Below are 23,773 nucleotides of genomic sequence, written 5' to 3'. Positions count from 1 at the left end.
ATATGTCACAATTCAGTTTGACATTTAAAGTTGTGTCCTCTCTGTTATGAGAGTTGGGGTTAGTAGCACTAATCAAAACAATCAGGAACAATAATTTAAATCTGAAAAAGACCTTCAAGATCACCTACTATTTCTTCCTCATTCTTAAAACAACAATAGCAACAAATGACCCACATGTTAATTGAGGCTTTTCTGGGTATAAAGGAATTATCAATTAATCCTCAATAGTTATTAGAAACCAATATGTTCTAGGCAACTCTTTACAATTCCAATAATGTCACCCAGTCTTTTCTTAAATGTGAAAAAGGTAAAAAATATGGAAAGGAAAAAGTGTCTTTGAGTCAGCAGAAATGGATTCAAATGTAGATTTGACAGATGGCCTTTGAGAAAGTCATTTAACCTCAGTCTCCCCATTTGTTAAATGTATATTGTAATACTTCCACTGCCTATGTCACAGAAATAGCTCATAAACTTTAAAGCTCACTTGGAAAAATCAATATACAAACATTTATCAAGCATCTAGTGGTGCAGTGGATAGAGAAGCAGCTCTGGAATCAGAAGGTACTGAGTTCAAATTCAGGCACTTGACACTAATTAACTATGTGAACCCAGGCAAGTACTGTAATCTCTCTGAGCCTCAGTTTGCTTACTTCAAATAAGATGATGTAAGTGAGGCAAGTGAAACACCAATGTAGCATAAAATTCTAATTCTTATTGCTGTTATTGCCTTCAAAATAGAAATTATACTACTTTTATACCTGTCTCTTAGGGTTGCTGAGTGGCAAACATGGAAACATATGCACTCCTCTCTGCAAACCTTAAAGTAGTATAGAAATGTCAGCTACATATACGTAAAGAAAGAATCAAAATGGTGTGTGTGTGTGTGTGTGTTTAATCCAGATTACATTCTTTTTGCAAAGCAAACAGTCCACATTGATTAATATCACACATTCCTTTCTCTCCCTTGCAGAACATTGCCAAAGGCAAAGTATTACTTGGGAAAACACACACATACACATAAATGCATGGTAAATACACCCCATCCAATCACTGTGGAGTTCCAATCATAGTTAGAAATGTATTTTTATTGTGAAAAATGACTGGAGACCCCGTGGTTGACTATCAGTAGCATTGCAATATAAATCTGATAAATTAGCGTTCAAAAGTTTGACGTTTCAAAACCCTGTGAAAATATGATATATAAATATATATGCATATCTACATATGTGTGTATCCCCAGATGTGTGTGTCACACACACACACACACACACACACACACACACACACACACACGAGCACATGTGCACAACATTCCCTTCCTGAGATGCAATTTTTGTAATTCTGCAAACTATTTTCCTTCACAGAGAAGCAATTCCTTTGTACCCAGGCAGTTCAATTAGAGCATCGTAAAAGCTGTTAGAAGGACTCAAACATATGTGGCCATGAGCAATAGATATCATTTCAGAAAAAAATGTGCTCCTTTCTCCAGTGCCAGGCTCTTCAAGTAATTGTATTAACTAGTTAACTTTTAAAACTAATATTATGTGGATCTTTGGCTTTCGACTTTAGGACATGGAGCCAGGACTGGAGAGTTCTAGTCTCTTTCTTTTGTCTGGATGGGAGCTGGCTCTTTCTGCAGGAAACCAAGGCAATCAAAGAAGGTGCCAGAGATGTGTCTGTAATATCCATAGGATGCTTTGTATCATTTATTGGGTTATTAATGTAAGAAGTTTTGGGTAAGGCACTGTTAACTTTTTCCATCAGTGAAGTCTGTGGTAGTCTAAAGAAACCAAAGGACTCCTTCTTTTAAGAATATATTTAAAATTATGTGCTTTATTCCATAAATTTAAAAAAAAATCTTGAAATAAAACACTTAGAATTACAAAAGAAACCAACTAAATTAAAATAGCTATTCCAATAAGTTATAAAAGAAGTTCATGGTTAAGAATCCTTGCTATGAAATGCAGAACAATCATTTATTATTGGCAATTTTGTGGGAGAGAAGGATATCTGATCTACAATTCCATTAATATAGTGAAATTCCAGAATATGAAACTTCTCACCAATAAGGACTAGTATCTTTTCTCCAATTTATTGTCTCAGAGAGATGCTTGGGTCATTGAGAGATTAAATTATTTGCTTAGGATCATAAATCTAATGAATACTAGAAGTAGTACTTGAACCCCTGTCTTCCTGACTCAGAAATCAACTCTTTTTTACATATACTATCATGATTCTTTTGACAACATAGAGTCAAATAAAATCAGGGAGATAACAGCCCTCATTTTCTATGAGGAAAATAGAGATGCGACATTCAGTGTATTTTGCAATGGGATAAAAACAAAGAAAAAACCTGGATTTGGAAGTATCTGTCCCATGTTCAAATCCCAATATTGTATTTTCTCACTTATTCAACTCTTGGTCTGTAAATTCATCATTCTCAACCTCAATTTTCGTATCCTTAAAATGAAAGGGATGTGCTCGGTCAGCTCTAAGATTCTTTTCAACTTAAAATTTATGATTCATTCAGCTTTTGAGGTGCCTTTTGGAGATGGATCCATCACCTAAAAACTTAGGGGATAAAGTTAATGATTATTGAAGTATACATAAAGTAAAATCAGACAAATATTGATTTCCATTTTTGGACATTTGGATGATGGAGTTATTTAGGCTGTCAAATTGTAAAAGGAAAATCCTAGAAAATTGCCCAATCTTTTGCCATACAGCTAGCCAGGGTTCCTTTCCTCCAGCTGAGATAACCCTGAAAGTCATTAGCTACTCATTCTCAAAGCTAGTCATATACTCATACCATTTGGGAGCAGCATCATGCCCCATTCTCTGCTAAAATCTCTTTTCTCCATCCAGTAGGAACTGAAAACATTACAGTTCCATATTTTACAGCCCCACCCAACCTCCTGCTGACTTTAATTCACCCTTGAAGTTCGTCCTTAAAGTGGAATCTATTATCAATTAAATAAAATAGGCAGCCAGGAGACTGAGAAGATATAGAAATTGACATATCAGTTAAATCACAAATCTAAAATAAACATACATCAATATATAAGACCACATCCATCTGTCTCTGAACAATATTAATATATTTATCCATTTAGAAATCAGCGCAACTGAAAGGCTAAGAGATCAGATAATGCAAGGGAAATATTTTATTAAACACTCCCTTGACCCAAAATAGATTTTATACTAATAATAAAAACATTAGTTAGTATAAATAAATAGTTAAGTCTGAATTTGCCATCCATAAAGATAAATCAGTGAGTGAATGGTGACTTTTAACACATTAGGCCTGTGGATGTATTTCACCTCCTTTTCTGGATATGCTGTTGTTTTGTCTCACCACTGTGGCTTAGAATCAATCTGAGATGGTTTTAGTATCTATGTAATGTGACTGCTGCCTTGGAGGAGGGGAAAAGATACAAGATTTCTCTATCCCCCTTATAATCACCTTTTCTCTCTTCACACATATACAAATGCACAGCGTATAAGAGGTTCTGAAATAAAATTCTTGGAGACAGGATCGTAAGATGCCGAGCAATACTTTTGGATGCTCTTATCACTATGTCTGCAGCCTGTCAAGCATGGCCAGGCGCCTCTTTACTTTGGTGAAAGGGAAACACAACGATCAGATTGCAGACCTCCTGGGTTTTACTATCTGATCATGTCTAGACAGCTGATGTCCTTTGCTTCTTAAAGTCAGGAGTCAACTGGTTTGCATCCGTAATTCTACATGGAGCTGTCCTCAAGCTGTTGAACACTAATGGCACCTTCTGGACTCTAGGGCTGTGTCTTTCCACCATCTATATTACTAGGAAACCTAGGACATTTGTTTTTAGCTTTCTTTAATTAGAAATTACCTGAGTCAAAGAGCTATTGAGTTTCACTGGTGTAGGGAAAGAAGTGCTATGGAATAAACTATGATAATATGAATGAAATTCTGAGTTTCTGGAGGTGGACGCCAAATGTATATCCAGGATAACAAAGCAGTGATGATAATTTTAAAAATATTAATTCTTTCTATTTCTTCCTTATTTCCACTTCTTATTTATCTCTATTTATAGAACTGAGCAATAGTTATGTAAAACCTAACCAATATCATTTATCAGAAGTTATGTGCCTTTAGTATTCTACACTCCTGTTCTATCACAGCCTTATTATACCCTCAATATTTCCCTCACTCCCCAAATTGATAACACCAAATTTTAAGATTCCTGATGTAGTTGTAAGCTCTGTACCCAATTGGAAGCAATGCAAAATAAAATCCATTCTATTTGATAATGGCTTACTTAGAAGATGGCCTTTGAAACAAGCAATCAAAAAAAAAGGCACTATCTGAATAAAGTCATCCATTAATTTTATTCACTATTTTCTCACATAGTAGTCAGCCTTGAACTTAATACAAATTTTCTTTCACTCCTGCCTTTGATAGCCAAAGAGATTTCTAACCCTTACATAGACATTTTGAGGTGAAAGGAATATGCAAAGCCTAGAAATCATGGCTTTTTATCTAGGCAAAGATATTGAAACAAGCCAGCACCTTGTGTCAAGACTCTGTGTACCACGTATATGTGTGTGAGGGATCCAATTCTTTGAAGAATCAATAAGAGGGAGAGTAGTCCATTCTCCAAGCTTCAATATTGAATTACAATGTGTTCCTATTCACTCTGAACCTAGAAGAATGAAAAAGCATGAGCTGTGGAACTTAGGAAAGGAACTAGAAAATAATAATAATAAAAAAAATCATGAGCAAATATTGAATTTCACAATTAAGACCACTTTTCTTCTTAACTCTATTCCCCAAAGCTATACCATTTTCTCTCTTCTTTTTTTCCTTGACTTGCAACTATAATACACAACTATCTTTGACTATATTATGCCTTCATCTTCGTCAGAAGATTCTACATTTTATAGGTTTTAAGGATGTTTTAATTATTCTTTAAAAGAATATAAACAAATAATGTTCCAAAGAAGAAATACAAATTATCAACAATCATTTGAAAAACTGCTCAAAATCATTCAGAGAATTAAAGATGTTAAAACAAACAAACAAACAAACAAAATGCCATCAAGCTAGTAAAAATGCTCTTAGTTATTAATGATATTTTTCTTTTGTAATTAATTTCCATTTGTGCATAATCTGTATTCATTTATCTATGTATATATTGTATCCTTTCACTAGAATATAAATTCTTTGAGGACAGAAGCTGATGGTTATTGTTTGGCACCATTGTGTAATAAGTCTAGGAACAGACTCTGCAGAGATTCAAATGACCAACAGAGAGATTTACATTTTTTTCTGTCAGGCAACAGGTGCTTCTTGAACATGGGAGTGATGTTGTCAGGTTATACAGTCATCATATCAATTTCAAACTTGAATGACAGATGGATTAAAGAGAGTAGAACCCAGAGTCAGGGACAACCATTAAAAGGTTATGGAAATTGGCCAGATAAAAAGTGATAAGGTTATATAGTAATTTTCATTATTTTTAATACACATTGCTTTATGAATCATATTGAAAGAGAAAAATCAGATCAAAAGGAAAAAAAAACATTGGAGAGATTAAAAAAACAGAAAAAGAAGAGAACAGCTTGTATTAATTTACGTGGAATCACCTTAGTTCTTTTTCTGGATAAAGGTGGCATTTTCTGTCCAGTCTGTTGGGATAGTTTTAGATCTGAACTACCAAGAAGAACCAAGCCTTTCATAGTTGATTTTCACACATTCTTGCTGTTTTTGTGTACAATGTATTCCTGGTTCTGCTTGTTAATGGCAAGGTAATGAAAGAGGATAGTCACTATGTGGATTTTAAGAATACAAAGGATACAAGTTGTGCTACAAAGACAAAATCAACACAATTTCAAAAATGACTATCATTAAGAAAAAAAAAGAGTTAAAAATGAATCTATAGTTATAAACCCAAGTACTTAAAAAGATGGTGTTGCCCTTGACAAATATGGAGAACTTAGAAACACCAGTGGGTTTGTGGGGAAAGACATTAGGTTATGTTTTGAATATTCTTAAATATTGGACATATTAAGGAAAACTACCTACCTATCAGAGGTAGCTAAAAGTAGAAATGACAGTTTCAAAAATGGTGGGTACTCCACCATTTTTAAACAAAAATTAAATATTAATGTTAAAACAAAAATTAAATATATTAAGCAGGTACTATAGTGAGTTTTCTTTTATATGTGGATTGGATTAAATAGCCACTTATGTTACTCCAAAATTTCAAATTTGGTGATTCTGAGAGACTATGAGAAATGTTAAATAGTTAGAAAGGTCAAATAGTCAATTGAAGACGATAGATTATATCTCAGGAGGGAGATGAGGGATACACAGACATACACCACATATGTCATATTACACACATGTGTAAATTCACATATAGTATTATATTTTATATATTATATATACATATATTATATTTTGTGTACATGTATATATGTATATATATATATATATATACATGCATGAACAGCATCTTATTAGGGATGACTATTAAACCTATAAGAGATGATGATTTTACTGATATGATCACCAATCCTCCCAAATACATACTAGGTTGAAAATCTATGGCTTCTAAAAGCATCATATTGTACAGTAAGGATCAAAGCAGGGAAATGATATGTTTAAAGTCTTTTGGAAATATATGGAGACCTCTACAAGGAATATTGGCTTATTGTACTCTACAGCTTAGAAGCCATCTTTCTTGGATGGCAGTAGAAAACTTCAATATACTTGCATGAATTATAGATGACACCCAGTACTCCTGTTAAAGTAGTTACTATAGGCTTTTCTAACAGGGACCCTTCAGCTCTTTTCTGCCACTATGCATCCATAAATACCACAGATTTGCCTGCGGAAATACTTTTAACATTGGAGATATCATGTCATAAATTGTGAACAAGACTCAAAGGACTTTTTTTTTTCCATTTGGAGTGAAGGAAAGGTAAGGGGCGGAACTCAGACTGTTCCAAACACTTATTTCACCTGGAAATGAAGTCAATGGCTTTGAAACAATTAATTCAAAACTTGATTCAGGGATGGAATGTTGCCTGCAAAAATAGGAGATCAAAGCAGTACTTCTTCTAAGATACAGTTTGTGAATAGTCCAATCTTTGCCTTGAAATGAATATTGTCCATGGTGAGACAGAGTATTATGTAGGGAAGCTGATCAAAGTCTCTGAAGCTATACTTGCCTTTTCAAAACAACCCCTATTCCATTTCCCTACACTGATGATCACCTTTTTATGGAGGTTGTTTCCAAATACTTTGTGTAGATTTAAGCTATTAACTTTTAGAGCCTAAGTCTGGCTCTAGTGGCAAAGGAACACTTGAATCAAGGGGGGATTTGAAGAAGCCTCTCAACCTCCGAATCTAGTATAATGAGAATGGATTCATTGACATCAACATTTAAATAGCAGATAAATTGCTTGGGAAAGGGGGCAAACTGGTGAACAGTTATTTAGATCATATTTTAATTCCCATTAATTTGTATCCAGATAAAAGAGAGCATGCTTCAAGCACCAGGTGGCAAAAAATGTTTTCTTGTTCACTTTTATAAGAGAGAACATTTGACATTAGTCTTCCTCTGTCCTCAGAGCAAACATTTTTTTTTTTCTGAAAGGGAAATATTCTTAGTAATAAATCACAAACTCTGCCAGGTTACTTTAATTAACATTTTTTCCAAGAGCTTTAAATACAAGTGACTTGAGTATTCAGGGTTTTCTTCATACCTGACTTTGAAAGGAAAGAAAGAAGTACAATGGTATAACTGGTGGTTTGGAGTGAATCTGATTATTGCTAGTATGCTCTTGCACAAGACACTCTGATGAATTCAGTTTCCTTACTTGTAAAAGGATTAGATGGCCTTTGCAGTTCCTTTTGACCCCAGATCTATAATTCTATGCTTAAGCTTCCATTCTTCTGGGAGGTAGCAATAAAGAGAAAAAGAGGAATATGAAAAGTACATGAAATTTGGAATAAGAAAGCCTGAAGTCAGATCACAGCACTGTTACTGAATGGATGACTTTGATCAAGTCTTTCAAATGTCATGGGTAATTAATTTTCAATTCTTTCATCTGAAAATGAAGTGGATTAGACAGTAATCTCTGAGGTATCTTTCACTCAGATGAAAGTAGATAGTGCAGTAGATAGAATACTGATTCAGCAGTAAAGAAAACCTGAGTTCAAATCCAGCCTCACACACTTACTAAGTATATAAATCTACACAAACCTCTAAAATTTAAATCCTATAACCTCTATAAACCTCAGTATCCTGAATAAATTTGTGGTTTATCCTTTGTTCTCAAAGAAGACCATGTTACCCGAGGAGTGATGTCATGATATACACATGAATTTAAGTAAGGAGAACTGTGCAAGTTCACCTGTTAAAGGGAAGGCCAATTCTCCAAGAGCTTCCACAGCTGTGGATTATAGCATCTGAAAGAGCTGCAGGGCAGCCTTTGCTGACACAACTGTTGAGGACTGGGAATGAGATAAATTGGAGGCAGAGGGAAGAGGAGAGAGGTCAGAAAATGCAATGGCCTCTCAGTCAGAGAGGTCAGAGAACAGCAACAGCCTCTCAGTCTCCTTGTATCAGCCTCTCACACAGATCCATTCTGCAGGTATGTGTTGGCTCTCCAGTAGCCGCTGTCAGGTGGCTCCCATGAATTCCAACAATCACCTGCCTCACTTTCCCCTCCAGAGCCATTTGGGTCCAGTGATCAAATGTAAATCAGGATGACTAGAGATGGCCCAGAATGAAATGGGAAGCCTTGGCCTTTTCAAGGTAAGGTCTTTAGAGGTGTCAGTTTTAAGAGCATCTGTAGCTAAGGGTATGGTACCTTATGTGGACAGAGGGAGGGAAGGATGTAGGGAAAGAGGGAAAAAAAGAAAGGAAGGAAGGAAAGAAGGAAGAATGGAAATAAGGAAAGAATAGAAGAAAGGAAGAAAGGAAGGAAGGAAAGAAGGAAGAAAGGAAGGAAAGAAGGAAGAAAGGGAGGAAGAAAGGAAGGAAGAATGGAAGAAAGAGGAAGGGAAGAAAAAAGGGAGGGAGAAGGAAAGGGGGAGGGAGGAAAGGAAGGAGGAAGAAGGGAGGAAGGGAGAAAGGGAGGAAGGGAGAAAGGAAGTGTTCCAATTGACCAATTCTAGGCCAGTTTTACTCACAGAAGTTCTTGTCTTCCTTCATTCTTGAAGAGGACCATGACACACCAGAGAGGTGATGCCATGACATGCAAATCAATTGTATTTAAGTGAAGGAGGGTTGTTCAAGGTCATCTGCCTCCCTTTTTACACTATAGAGCCATCTGGGTTCAATGGTAATGTATACTTCAAGATAACTGGAGATGGTCCTGGATGTCTCTCTGAATGATAAAATGGGGGAAACAATAGCACCTGTAGTCTCTTACTTAGTATTATTGTGAAGATTAAATGGTATACACACACACACAGATAGATAGATAGATAGATAGATAGATAGATAGATAGATAGATAGATAGATAGATGATAGATAGATATGTGAGTGTGTATATGTATACATGTATATATATACATATATAAATGACATATAATATGTAAAGTTCATAGGACAATGTTCATGAATGTTGGCTTTCTTATTTTCACTTTCACTATTTTCACAAAAAAAGTAACTACAAATCATTGAAAAGAAGAAGTAACTAAAATAATTTGATGGAAAGAGATCAATATAGAATTATTTATTAAGCTTCTGTTGTTTGCTAATGAGACAAAGACAAAAGTGAAATGGTCTCTGCCCTCAAGGCATCTACATTCAACTAGAGGAGAGAATGTACATATGTAGATATGTACAAAAATAGATGTAAAGTGTTTTTTAAAGGGGTAGTGCACTAGTCAATCAATAAATATTTATTTAGTACCTACAATGGAGATGTAAAGAATGGCAAACATTTGTTTAATATTTTGCAATGGAGATGCAAAGAAAGGCAAAACACAGACCCTGCTCTCAAAGAACTCATTGTCTAATGGGAAATACAACATGCAAACAGCTATGTAAATATGTAAACACCTTTTAAAATTATAATTTATTTAATTAAAGAAACCAAGAAGTTCACAGCCATAAATTCTATTGTAATCTCAGGTATAATTGGGAATTCAGAATCTCTGTAGAGCTGGTAGTGTAGTGGACCTTGTAGGTAAAATACATGAATGTTTTTGATAGCATATGTGATGAAATATCTCCAAAATTATTCTCACTGGTTTCATTATCAGCAAACTGACCTGGCTCACTTAATAAGTATTCATTGTTTCTGATACTAAAACACGATTCCTTTTTACAATACATTTATAGCTATCAGAAGATATCAATTTCACATATATTTTATCTTGTTCCTCGCATCCAACAAATATTATTTCTTCACCATTCATTACCTGTGTTGAAATTGATATATTTGCAGTAATCAACAGTAGAACAACATTCAAATTAAGGAATCTTAGGAAAAACTTCTTGTAGAAAATGGGCTTTTAGTTGAGAGCTGAAGTAAGTCAAGGAAATGAGGAGGTAGAGATGATGGAGAATTTTCCAGTGATGAGAGACTACCTGTAAAAATGCCCAGAGTCAGGAAATGGAGTTCCTTGTTAGATTACTTTGGAGTGAGCAGAGATTTGTGTCAAAGAAACCCACCAGCATTCAGATGAAGTAATGCAGTTGGAAGATAATGAGGGCCTGGATCAGGATAGTGATGGTGTGAGAGCAGATAACAGAGTACAATGTTATGTGAGAAATATTAAATAGGTAAAATTGACAGGTTATGGTAACAGATTGATTATGAATGAAAAGTCAAAGATGACATGTAGGTTAATAGTCTGGGTGACTGGGAGGATAGTGATACCCTTAACAGTAATAGAGAAGTTAGGAAGAGGTAAGTTTTAGATGGGAGAAGAAGCTGGGAAGATAAGGTGATTTGTGTATTAGCATAGAGATAACGATTGAATCTATTGAAACTGATGAGATGACCAAGTGAAATAATAAAAAGGGAGAAGACATATTAATTAACTTTGGAGAGAATTTTGAATGATAAAGTTGGAAAGCAGGTTGTTGAGGAATAAAAAGAGAGTAGCAGGAAGGAAAGTTGAGGCACTAATTGCAGATAGCCTCCTCAAATAATTCATCTTAAAAGAAAAGAGAAATATTGGACAATAGTTGGCATGGACAGGTCATATTTATAGGCAGTAGGGAAGCATCTGGAGGACAGGGAGTTTGAAGAAGAAGAAGAGTTAGAGACTATACTAACAACTAAAACAGCTAGGAAAAACTTCACATAAGTTATATTTGAATTATGTGTAGGAAGGAAGCAATAGAAGTGAGGAGAGAGAATTCCAATCATGGGATAAAGCCACAGAAAATTTGTGGAGATGGAAAATGGAGGACCCTGTTTGTGGAAAAAGATAGTTTATCTGGGTCACAGCAGTCTTTTGGGAAGAGATTTAAATGCCAAATACAGAAGTTTTTATTTGAACCTAGGGTAATAAGGAAGTGCCATAATTTTTTGAGTAGGGAAATGTCATAAAAAGGCCTACATGTTAGAGATATAACTTTGGTAATTGAGTTAGTGGTAACTCACAAACTGTACTTCATAAACACTTAAGGATTCTGTGAAAATTAAATGATATAGTAAATTCCAGAAATGGAGGATTACTGAAGCAAATGACAACCTTTGCTCATCTATAAATTCAAAATGAATATCTATTTATTCTACCTACCTATTCTAAGGATGGAATATTTATGAAAGTGCTTGTAGAAATTGTCAAGCACTTTATTCATGTAATAATAATTATTATTAAAATTTGATATATGAACTTTTTTGATACTCAATTGTATCATAATAATGTAGTCATTCAAGGCCAGGCCTAGATCAGAACAATCCAGTAGTTGAAGTACTCGTGGGTTACAAAATGTAATAAAAACAATTTTACTTCTAATTAGGTTTAAAAAGATATATTTTTAAGTCAAATTCAAATAAATGCAGCTCCATTTTGACTTCACATTAATCACAGTAATCATCAATGCTAGATTAGAAAAGCATCTCCAGCAGACAATAGAAATGGTTACTAAAACCTCCTAAAGCATCAATTCTCCAATTTCTAATAGTGGGGATCTTTTATGCTTCCAGAGTAGAAAAGCCAAAACAGTTTCCCAAGCCAATCAAGTCACAAGGATGGTATCTAAAGATAAAGATAACCTAAAGATAAAGAAACCCCTTTTACAAAATCAGTCAGTCAGTTCATAAATCTTTAATATTTCTTAATATCTGAGATAAATTCAGGGGCTGTATGTTAAGGCAAAAATAGCCTTTGAGGGGCACCCAAATATTACAGTGGATAAAGCATTGTCCCTGAAGTTAAGAGTACGTGAGTTCAAAGGCAGTCTCAAACACTTAATACTTCATAGCTTATGTCCCTGGGCAAATCACTTAACCCCATTTGCTTCAGCAAATCAACAAAGAGCAGTCTCTGTTCTCCAGGAGTCTATATCCTAATGACACTTTGAATTTCTGAGCATCTAATCACCTGCACTAGCATTGAACCTGGGTTCTGGAACTAAGCCCAGTTCTCAAGCAATAAATCAAAATATTAGCTGGACTGCATTAATGTATGCATGATGCTCTATAACTCCTCCTTCTTTGCCTTATTTCTATAATTATCTTGGGACCTTTTGTGGTTTTTTTGTGGGGATCCACTTAATAGTCTGGCTGTCACCCCAGACTGCATGATGGATATTGGAGATCCAATGAATTGACTAGTGACTGCCCCCAGACAGCCCCTGTGTAAGTTACCCATCTGATTATTGAGCCACTTATATAATAATAATGGAATTCTCTGTCTATTTCTAGGAACAATTATCCTGTCCCTTAGTTAGGGATTGGGGAAGGCTCAGAGTTTTTAGTTGGGGTATTCCAGATCCTACAATTTGTTATTAAAATTTACTTCTTATAACAATCCTGTGGTTTTGGTCTTAGTGCTGTGTCTTTTTTGTAGATGAGGAAAATTACCTTGAGCATGTTTAAGTGATTTATATAAGGTCACAAATCTACTAAATATCTGAGACCTGTTTTAAACTTTGGTTTTCCTAACTTCAAATTCAATGCTCTTACCCACTCTCCAATTTGTCGGGCATATGTAGAAAATGATCTTACTTAAAAATATTTTCCAATGACAACTTTCTAGGCACACATTTAATGTATCAATTCCGGCACATCTACTTGGAAATTTTCTGTAGCAAAAAGATTTGTTAAGAAATTACTAATTTGAAAATATCATACAACAAACTTCCTTTAATGTTTGGACATCTTTTTGTTTTCCCTACTCTGTGGTTCTCTACATTTATACTAAGGCTATCATGGAACCTGAAGCATTGCAGCATCTCAAATGTGTGTTGAACAAGTTAGTACAAAAAGAATGTCTTAGAAGAAATGGAATGACATGGAAAGAACCCTGGAAGGGGAGATAAAAAAGGTGGCTTGGAGTTCACTTCTTCCACTTCATGATTTTCAGTGATAGTTTTAAAGTTGAAGTTTTGGTTTTGGTTTTGGTTTTGGTTTTCTGTTCTTTTTTGCATCTACAGATTGAAGATAACAGTAAGTTTTAGAGAAAAATGCTTTACTTGAAGTTAGGAAAGTTTATAACCCTAGCTTTTTGATCAATGATAAATCATTTCTTTTTAAAAAATGTATTTATTTTAATACACATTACTTTATAAAACATATGGGAGAGAAAAATCAGAGCAAAAGGAAAAAAAAAACATAGGAGAGGAAAAAAAAAACAGGAAAAAAGAAGTAATCAAAACATGCCTTGATTTACATTCAGTCTCCTTAGATTTTTTCCTAGATGCACATGACATTTTCTGTCTAAAGTCTTTTGGAATTGCTTAGGATCACTGAACCACTGAGAAGAATCATATGTTTCATAGTTGATAATTACACATTCTTGCTGTTATTGTGCAAAACATATTCTAGGTTCTGCTTGCTTCATTCAGCATCAGTTCCTGTAAATCTTTCCAGGCCTTTCTAAAATCAGCATATTCATCCTTTTTTTAGAGCAATAATATTCCATTATCTTCATATGCCACAACTTGTTCAGCCCTTCCACACATGACAGACATCTACTCATTTTCAAAATTTTTGCTACCACAAAAAGAGCTGCTACAAACATTTTTGAACATGTGGGTCCTTTTCCTTCCTCTATGATTTCCTTGGAATATAGATTCAGTAGGGGCCCTGCTGAATCAAATAATATACACAGTTTTATAGCCTTTTGGGTGTAGTGTCATATTGTTCCCCAGAATGGTTGGATCATTCACAACTTCACCAACAATGCATTAATTTCCCAGTTTTCCCACATCCTCTCGAGTATTTATTATTACCTTTTACTTTCAGTTTAGACAATCTGAGAGATGTGAGGTAATACCTTCAAGTTGTTTTAATTCGCATTTCTCTAATCAAGAGTGATTTAGAGCATTTTTCATATGACTATATGTGGATTTCATTTTTTATATCATTTGACCATTTATCAAATGAGGAATCACTTGCATTCTTATAAATTTGACATAGTTCTTCTTTATATACTATAGAAATTCATCTTTGTCAGAAATGCTTCCTGATATTTTTTGAATGTTTTCCCAGCTTCGTGCTTCCATTTTAATCTTTGTTGGTTATGTTTGTGCAAAACCTTTTTAACTTAGTATAATCAAAGTTGTCCATTTTGTCTTTCATAATGTTCTATAGTTATTCTTTGGTCATAAATTCTTCTCTTCTCCCAAGATCTGATAGCCTCCTAATTTGTTTATGGTATCACCCCTCATGCCCAAATCATACCCATTATAATCTTATTTTGGTATGGGGTGTGAGATTTAGATCTATGCTGAATTTCTGATATATTATTTTCCAGTTTCCCCAGAAATGTTTTGTCAAGTAGTGATTCTTATTACAGAAGCTGGAGTTTGGGGGATGTCAAATTCTAGATCACTATAGGACTTAATTATTGTGGTCTATTCTGATCTATTCCACTGATACCCCACTGTTTCTTAGTCAGTATCAAATGTTTTTTATGACTATAAGTCATTTTAACTTGGAAGCAATGTGGTATATCAGGAAGATAACTGATTCTGGAGTCAAATCTTACCTCTGATTCTTACTGTCTGAATGACTTCATTGATATGTCAATTTGCCTCCCTGGAGTTCAATTATATATTTTTTATTTGTAAAATAAGAAAATTGGAATGGATGGTCTTCAAGGTCTCTTATACAATTGCCACTATGATTTTATGAATCTCTAAGCTTCCATTACCTTATCTGTAAATTAGGCAGAAAATAACACATAGTACCTAGATGTATATTGTTATGAGAATCAAATAAGATCTTATAAGTCAAATGTTGCATATACATTATGAGAATTCTAGTAATATTATACTCAGATGGTTGCCTGAAGGATCAAATATAATTTTAAAGGTGGGGTTTCATTCATATCTTACCCATTTAAAAGTAACTACCTTTGTCAGGAAAGACTTTTGGATTGGATTGAACAAACAAAACATAATAAGAACAGGATCTAAATATTTCTTTGAATCAAAGCCATTTTGTGATGCACCATGCCATTATTTAAGAATCTGAATAAATTCAGAAGAATTTCTATGTTGGAAACTATGTTGGAAAGGGAAGAAAGACATTTTGAACATTTGTGTTTAAGAGACTGAAGCTAGCATTGTAGTTCTAGCTAGCTATAAAGAGCAAAGGGAAGTCTAAGTTGGGCAGACAAGGGAAATATTGGGAAAAAAAACTAGTTCAATAGATATATTCTAAGCAAAAAACTCTGGCTGAAGAGTTTCAAGAAAAGTTGAGCTCTTTACTCAATTTATCAACTTATTCAAATATTTGTGAGAAATTGAATTTTACCCCTTCAACAGAGAAACCAGGGAAGAACTCAAGATAAATAAACAAATAAATATGCATGTATGTATGTATGTGTCTGTATACACATATATACATATATATATATATACATATACATATATATATACATATATATACATATACATAACCTTATATATATATATATATATATATATATATATATATATATATATATATATATATATATATATATATATATATAAGGTTAGGCAGACAGCCCAACTACTGCTTATGTTTATGTTAGAAATTTGTTGTCAATACACTTTTTGATCTCTTAATAATATAAGACATTATTCAAATCTGGCCTCTGTTATAAATATTAGACCATTCACTAATTGTTAATAATTAGATCAATATCAATTCATCTCAATGCAATATTAAGAAACAAGATAGAGGAGATTTCTGTGGGTGGAGCCAAGATGGCAGAGTAAAGGTAGCTCTCCCAGTTTCTCTTGAAGATCATATGAAAGCAAGCATCTGAACAGAATCTGATGGAATGAAACCTCTCTCCAGCTCTAGACTGAAAAGTCAATCTCACTTAGGGTGAAAAGGGTGTTCAGCCCAGATCAGATAAACTCTTGGAAAGCCAGTGAGATTTTCTTAAGTCAGCAACTAATACCCCCTGGATCACTAGAGGAGCAAATCAGTGGGTCAGCTTCTACTCCCAGCTTAAAAAGCAAACTCTGAGAAACCAGGCTGTTTCCTAAACAGAGTAGGGAAAACTACCCCCTGAAACACAAGGGGCTCTTGTTCTCAAAACCAAGGCTCAAAGATGCACAGGAAGCTTGGGACAAAATCACCTAAAAAAAAAAGAATACCGAAAGAAAAGGAAAGAAAATGAACAAGAAACAAAAAATAACTTTGAGCAAAGAAAGCAACAAGAGCAGTCCAAAACACAAATTTAGACAAGAGCAGATTGTCCATAGAAGAAATCTCAAAGTGGGAGATAAGTTGATCTTAAGCCCAAAGAGACTTCTTGGAAATGCTCACAAAATACTTCAAAAGGCAAATAGCAGAAGTAGAATAAAAAATGAGAAAAGAAATGAGGAATGCATGAGAGAGTAAACAATTTGAAAAAGGAAGGGAAAAATTCTCTACTTAACGAGTAGAGAAAACCAAATGGAAAAAGAGATACAAAAGATACCAGAAGAAAATTACACATTAAAAACTAGAACAGGGTAAATGGATGCTAATGAGTTTGTAAGAAAGCAAAAATCAGTCAAACAAACTGAAAAGAATGAAAAAAATTAAAGAAAATGTGAAATACCTCACTGATAAAACAGATGATCTGGAAAATAGATCCAGCAGAGACAATTTAAAAAATGTTGGCTTACATGAGGCCATGACCAAAAGAAAAAGCCTGGATAGCATTCTACAACAGTTGATTAAGGAGAAGTGCCCCAATATTTTAGAAAAAGAGGCAAAATACTTATTTTGAGAATCTATTGATGATATCTGTAAAGTGATTCCACAAGAAAAACCCTAAGGAACATTGTAGCAAAACACCAAAACTATAATCTCAAGGAAAAAATACTACAAGCTTCTAGAAAAAATAAAACAAAACAAAAGCAGTTCGAATATCAAGGAGCAACAGTCAGAATTACCCAGAATCTTGCAGCTTCTACAATAAAGGATCTGAAGGGTTGGGATGCCATACTCCAGAAGACAAAAGACCTGAGTTTTTCTAGGACTCCATCCAAACATAGGTTCATTAATGAACTCCCTAGGAAAAAATCTCCAAAGCCAGATGGATTTCCAAGTGAATTCTATCAAAAATTTAAAGAACAATTAATTCCAACACTCTGTAAACTATTTGGAAAAAATATTAAAGAAGTATTCCTGCAAAATTCCTTTTATGACACAAATATGGCCCTGATACCTAAAACAGGAAGGGCCAAAAAAGAGAAAGACTATTACAGACCAATCTAACTAATGAATATTGAGCAAAATTTTTAATAAAATATTAACAAAGAGATTACAGTAATTTATCTGCATGATAATACAGTATGACAAAGGAGGATTTATACAGGGAATGCAGGGCAGGTTCAGTATCAGGAAAACTATTTCCATAATCGACCATAGCAATAAGAAAACCAATAGAAATCATATGCTAATCTCAGTAGATGCAGAAAAAAGCTTTTGATAAAATACAGCAACCATTTCTATTAAAAACACTAGACAGCATAGGGATAAAGGGAGATTTCATTTAAAAATATAAGTAGTATCTATATAAAACCTATATGAAGCATTATTTGTAATAGAGAGAAACTGGCACATTCTCAATAAGATCTAGGGTAAAACAAGGATGCCCATTGATTACCACTATTACTAGAAATGTTGACTTTAGCAAGAAGAAAAGAAAAAGAAATTATATGAACTAGAATAGGCAATGAGGAAATAAAAGTATCACTCTTTGCAGATGATATGGTGATAAACTTAGCAAATTCTATATAATCATCCAAAAACCTACTGGAAACAATTCACAGCTTTAGCAAAGTTGCAGGATATAAAATAAACCCACACAAATCATCAGCATTCTATATATTATTGACAAAGCCCAAAAGTAAGAAACAGAAAGAGAAATTCCATTTAAAATTATGGTAATCAAAATAAAATATTTGAGTGTCTACCTGCCAAGACGAACACAAGAACTAAATGAACATAATTACAAAACATTTCTCACACAAATAAAATCAGACCTAAACAATTAGAAAAATATAAAATTTTCAGGGCAAGGCAAGTTAATATATTAAAAATGAAAATTCTGCCTAAATCAGTGTACTTGTTCAAAACCATACCAATCAAACTGGCAAAATATTATTTTATAGAACTAGAAAAAATACTAACAACATTCATCTGGAAAAATACATGGTCAAAAATATCAAGGGAACTAATGGAAAAAATATAATGGATGGTGGCTTAGCAGTACCAAAGCTAAAACTATGTTATAGAGTAGCAATCATCAAAAGCATTTAGTACTGGCTAAGAAATAAAGCAATGAATCAGTGGAATGGATTAGATACACATAGCACAACAATAGAGTCCTATAGCAATCTAGTATTTGATAAATCCCCAAAGTTCAGGTTCTGGAATAAGAACTCACTATTAGACAAAAATTGTTGGGAAAATTAAAAAAAAATAATATGTTTGAAAACTGGCATAGACCTACATTTCACACCTACATCAAAAGAAGGTCAAAATGGATACATGATTTGGGCATACAGGATGATACCAAAACAAATTAGGACAAGGGACAATTTGCTCATCAGAGTTTTGAAGAACAGAAAAATGTGTGACTAAAGAACTAGAGAATGTTGTGAAAGTCAAAATGGACAACTTTGGTGTCCATTAAATTACAAAATTTTTGTACAAACAAAATTAACAGAAACAAGATAAAAAGGGAAGTACAAAGCTGGGAAAAAATCTTTACACCAAGTGTTTCTCATAAAAATGTAATTTGTAAAACATGTTGGAATACATGGGAGCCACCTGACTGTGGCTGCTGGAGATCCAACTCAAAATGCCTCTCTTTTTATAAGAAGATGATATAAGGATACTGAGAAGGCAATTGCTGTTCTCTGACCTCTTTGACTGAAAGGCCCTTGCATTGTCTGACTTCTCTCCTCTTCCCTCTGCCTCCAATTTATCTCATTGTTACCCTACAATACCTGTGTCAGCAAAGGTGCCCTGCAACTCCTTCAAATGTTAATACACAACTGTGGAGGATCTCAGAGAATTGATCTGTCCCTTAACAAACATATTTGAAGAACTATGTCAAATGTCCAAATGTATACAAATGGAATTCATTCCCCAATTAGTAAATGGTCAAATGATTTTCAGATGAAGAATTTACAATACAATTTTCAGACGGATGAATTAAAGCCATTTATAGTCCTTTGGAAGAAATGCTCTAAATCATTATTGACAGGACAACTTCAAATTAAAACAGTTCTGAGGTAGTACCTTATAACTTTCAGATTGGCTAAGATGACAGGAAAAGATAATGATAAATATCGGAAGGAATGTGAGAAAACTGGGATACTAATGCATTATTGGTGAAATTTTGAAATGATACAACCATTCTGGAGAGCAATCTGGAACTATCTCCAAAGGGCTATCAAAATGTATATACTCTTTTACCCAGCAGTGCCATTACTAGGTTTGTATGCCAAGGAAATCATAAACGATCAAAAAGGTCCCAAATGTGCAAAAGTTTTTTTGTGGTAGCAAAGAATTGGAAAAGGAGTTGATGCCTATTAGTTGAAGAATGGCTGAACAAGCTGTAGTACATGAAGATAATGGGATATTATTCTATTAAAAAGTGATGAACAAGCTGATCATAGAAAGGCCTGGAAAGATTTACATGCACTCATGCTGAGCAGAACAAACAGAACCAGGAATACACTGTATACAATAATAGCAAGAATTTTCGATGATCAATTATGAAAGGCTTGGTTTTTCTCAGCGGTTCAGTGATTTGGAACAGTCCCAATAAACTTTGGACAGAAAATGCCATCTGCATCCAGAAAAAAAGATATAAGAAGAAGAATGTAAATCAACATATGCTTTGTTCACTTATTTTTTTCTGTTTTTTTTTTTTTTAATCTCTCATGATTTTTCCCTTTTGCTGTGACTTTTCTCTCCCAACATGATAAAAAATGCAAGTAGCATCTTATAAAATTATTTAAAATGTTATTTAAAAATTCCTTTGTCAAAAAATAAAAGAAAGAAAAAAGATGGAGATGGCCAGGAAAGCCTCGTTTTAAATCTTATTTTTGCCACATGCTAACTACGTGACTTTGGATAAGTAATTTAATCTTTCATCAGTGGTGTTCAAGTCAAATAAAAATATAATTTATATACTATCCTCCATGTATGGGTTTACATTTAAGATTACAGTGAGAAAATTAGGCACACATTTATATAAATATCTCTCTCTATACACACACAAGTAATCTATGTGGATAAAAACATGTATGTGTAAATATACAGACAATGAAATATATAAATGAATACGTTTAATATTCTGATCAAGCCTGTGGAGCTTTTATTGCATTATTTTTAAATACTTAAAATAAAATACATATGAATGTGAAGGGAGCTCATTATACTGAGATAAAGTTGTCCTCAGAGGACAAAGGACAACAACCAACCAACTAAACTGTCATTATCATTATTATTATTATTATAGTTCTAGCTCTGCTTTTCATTTGCTATTAACACTAGTTAGCATTTATATAATGCATTGGACTTTGCAAATCACTTTACATATCTTTCAATTTGACTTTCATAGTAGTGGAACCTGTGAGATAATGTCTATTATTATTTCAATTTACAGATGAGAAAACTGAGGTAGAGAGGTCAAATGATTTACCTAGTCATATAGCTAATAAGTGTCTGAGGCAAGATTTCTTTTTTTTTTTTTTTTTTTTACTTATAAAAGGCAAGATTTCAATGCAGTTCTTCAAAATCCCAAGTCAGAGGATGCTTCTACTATGTCAGTTAGGTGCCTTACATATGTAACCCTGAGCATATGTAAAAATGAAGAGGCTGAATGAGAGGATCTATAAGATCCTTCACAATTCTAATATCTAATGGGCTTCCCTAAAATGATACTTTGAAGTTTTCTGTTTTTCTCCCTCCTTTCCTCTAATGTGGGTTCCTTTTATGAATTTTCAATCTCAACATTTTCTCTCAAGATGAAGAATAAAATTTCTTCTAGCAAACTAAATGCAATATAAACTAAATTTATAATATACAAAGTTATCTCTAAGGACCTTTTATATGCACACAAAACAATATGAGAGAACTTTAAACTGGAGTGGCATTTAAGTCAGAAAAAAAGGAATAAAAGATACATTTTTGATTCAGCCTTCAATGAATTTCTTCAATCTGCATTTCTGAAGTTAAGTGGAAGTAGATTCTCAGTTGTGGGGTATAGCCAGGGAAAAAGCCCTGGAGGCAGAAGGCTTTCATTTGACTTTTCCATCTTTTTACCCTGGGAGGTAAAAACAAATTTTCCTTTCTCTTTGGAACTTTCCTCTATCTATTCTCTAGACCATGGTATCTATATTCAGGTTAACAGTCTTTTCCATCCTTCTTACCTAATGGAAATCACACTGAGATTGATTTTTTCCAAGGGATTCTTGTTTTAAAATGTAGTACTGAGATATTTTATCACTAAAACTAGAGACTTTAAGCTGCCAAATTGTTGCAGACACTGAATTACACTTGGAAAAATAAGGTGAATCACCATCTGGGAAAATATATGACAAAAACAAGCATGATAGACCAGAGATCAAAAAATTTGCAGAAAAATACCTGTGACATTTACAAAATTTTAATAAAAATATACTATGTCCTTTGATTTCTGGGAACTAATGATTACAGCCTAAAATTTTTGATGGCTTATGGATCATGCCATCAGCACAGGATCAGAGCTTTAGAGGTCATAGGAATCCGAAATATTACCTAGTCCAGGCCCTTTATTTTAAAGGTTAGAAAACACATCCATAAAGACTTGTTCAGGACAGTATGGGTAGAAAATCACAGTGGCAGGATTTGAATTTCCATCTTTTGTTTCTAAATCCAGTACTCTTTAGGCTATACCATGCTGTATCTTTTTATGACCCCATATTTCTACAACATAGAATGAGTAAACATTATTATTTCCTTTAATTTTAATATAAATAAAATATTTTATAGATAACTACACTTTAATATCCTGTAATGTTCTTCCAGTTGCATATAATAATCCAGAATGCAGTTCTCTAGAATAAAATGTTTATGCTATAAGTAGTGAACAAGAAGTCCATCTAGATATGAGAAGAAAATATTAGAGCTTCCATTGCTTTTTCTAATCTAAAAAAGAAATTATTTTTTTTCTTTTTTCTTATAATCTATAATATAGCGCACTTTCAATTGATCTCTATGTGGAGAAATCTAAATGGGAGATTAGCAATCAAATTGAGAGAGATCAGAAAAAGGCTTCATATAGAAGGTTAAATTTTAGCCAGGACCTGATGAAAGCCAGGAAATGTAGGAGGCAGAGATAAGGAGGAAGGGAATTCTAAATATGGGAGATAGAGAAAAAGCTTGACATCATGTGAGAGACGTCATGTGCAAGAAAGAACAAAGAGAAGATTTATTAGTTGTCATGGCATATGGAAGTTATAAGGCAAAGGAAAACTGAAAAAAATAGGAGGATGGACTATTATAAAAAGCTTTAAATTTCATACACACATGTATATATGTATGTGTGTATATATATATGTGTGTGTGTGTGTGTATATATACATACAAGCAGGCATAGAAATATATATATATATATATATATATATATATATATATATAGAGAGAGAGAGAGAGAGAGAGAGAGAGAGAGAGAGAGAGAGAGAGATTTGATTTTATTGCATAGGGAGGAGGTAATATGATCTGATTGTTCTTTCAGGAAGATCAATTTACCCATTGAAGGAAGGATGGACTGGTGGAGAACTTGAAATGAAATGAACTAACAAGCTATTGTAAGAGTGAGGCAAGAAGACTTGCAGAAAAATGGTAGCAACATTATAGGAGAGAAGGAGATACAGACAAGAGCATATGAAGATCAAAATATCTTTGGGATATATATTTTAAGATGTTCCATAGGAAACTGGAAATTGGAAGCCCAAAGAAAAATTAAAGCTGAATCCAGGGATTTGAATATCATCATCATATTAGAGGTGCTTGCTTCTAGAGAGGGTTATCTACAAAAGAAAGGAGGAATATGGGATAACCCATAGGGATGAATGGATTAAGTGACCATCTTTT

The 23,773-nt window shown here is 33.7% G+C and overlaps 1 protein-coding gene and 1 pseudogene across 1 annotated transcript in view; both read right to left on the bottom strand.

Moving 5' to 3' along the window:
• The window catches only part of SUCLG2 (succinate-CoA ligase GDP-forming subunit beta), a 586,130-nt gene that overhangs the window by 483,294 nt on the left and 79,063 nt on the right, over nucleotides 1-23,773 (bottom strand). The window lies entirely within an intron of this gene.
• LOC141551442 (elongin-C pseudogene) lies at nucleotides 10,082-10,424 on the bottom strand (annotated as a pseudogene).

The sequence above is a fragment of the Sminthopsis crassicaudata genome, chromosome 1, assembly GCF_048593235.1.
Source record: "Sminthopsis crassicaudata isolate SCR6 chromosome 1, ASM4859323v1, whole genome shotgun sequence".
Lineage (NCBI taxonomy): Eukaryota > Metazoa > Chordata > Mammalia > Dasyuromorphia > Dasyuridae > Sminthopsis > Sminthopsis crassicaudata.
This window is presented reverse-complemented; position numbering and strand designations above follow the sequence as displayed.